General features: G+C 34.5%; 1 protein-coding gene across 1 annotated transcript in view; it reads left to right on the top strand.

The window, feature by feature from the left end:
* ZW10 (zw10 kinetochore protein) overlaps positions 1 to 1,304 on the top strand; it is a 65,110-nt gene that overhangs the window by 35,069 nt on the left and 28,737 nt on the right. The window lies entirely within an intron of this gene.

The following is a 1,304-nucleotide window of genomic DNA, read 5'->3' as shown; positions in this document are numbered from 1 at the left end:
GACATGCCTTCATCACTAAGCCTTATCTTTTCTAGCTTTTAATATAAAGTGAGAAATGTTTGACTCTTCCTTTCACTTGAACACTTAGAAGCCATTGTAGGGTTATTAGTTGGCCTAATTTCAATATTGTTGTGTCTCAGGGAATAGGGAGGCCTTAGGAGATAGAGAGAGATGGAAGGAAGAATTGGGGGGGGCACCGGTTGGGGGGGAACCGGGGGGAGGGGATTTGGGGAACAGCTGATTGGTGAAGCAGTGAGAACAGACACGTTTATTGATTAAGTTGACTATCTTACATGGGCACGGTTTGTGGCACTTCAGAACAATTACAATGATAACATTAAAGGTCAGTGATCACAGATCATCGTAACAGATACAATAATAATGAAAAAGTTTCAAATATTGTGAAAATTACCAAAATGTGATAGAGACATGAAGTGAATACATGCTGTTGGAAAAATGACACCAATAGACTGGCTTAATGCATGGTTGCTGCAAACCTTCAATTTGTTTAAAAAAAAACAAACAAAACAAAAGACTCAAAAAAATGTAGTATCTGCAAAGCCCGATAAAGTGAAATGCAATAAAATGAGATGTGCCTGTATATCCAAATATGGTTACATTGGGGGTTAGGGCTTTCAACATAAGAATTTTGAGGGGGACACAATTCAGCCCATATCAGTTATGTGCATGTGTATGTATTTGGCAAATTCACATACACACACACATATCTTCACGTGCAATGTGATATCAGTAAGAAAATGTAAAGTACCTTGCCATTTTTATCTTTGATTATTTTAATATTTGGCAAACATTTATTTTGTTTCAAGAAAATCTTGGTGATAACAATACAGTAAATCTTTCTAAAGCTCTTCCAGACTCAACTAATGAGCACTGGCAAAGAACACAAGATCATTATACTTATTGTCTTCTGTTTCTTTCAGCAAGTCTATTAACCAGTGATAATTTATAGTGTTTGCATGTATATAAACTGAGTGATTTTAACAGCTGTGTTCTTTAAACTTTTTAGAGTCTGCTTCAGGGAAAAAAAAAATCAAATATGTATCATACAATGGAGTGAAGCAATCGGGAACTCAGTCTCTTGTTTTAAAATTACAATAAATATGGATTTTAAACCTACCATAGCACTGATAACACTGTCCATTGCAATAAAAATTTTTTCATGTTGTGCTGAAATTCTTCTTTGACAAATATAAAAGATTAAAAGTATCTATGCTGTGAGACTGATTTTTTTAGGCTGTAAATTGACAGTATTTCTTTGCAAATTTGGAAGTCACTTTAGACAA

The sequence above is a fragment of the Propithecus coquereli genome, unplaced genomic scaffold (genome assembly GCF_000956105.1).
Source record: "Propithecus coquereli isolate 6110/MARCELLA unplaced genomic scaffold, Pcoq_1.0 Scaffold6, whole genome shotgun sequence".
NCBI classification, from domain to species: Eukaryota; Metazoa; Chordata; class Mammalia; order Primates; family Indriidae; genus Propithecus; species Propithecus coquereli.
The sequence above is the reverse complement of the archived record's forward strand: the minus strand, read 5'-3'. Positions and strand labels throughout refer to the sequence as shown.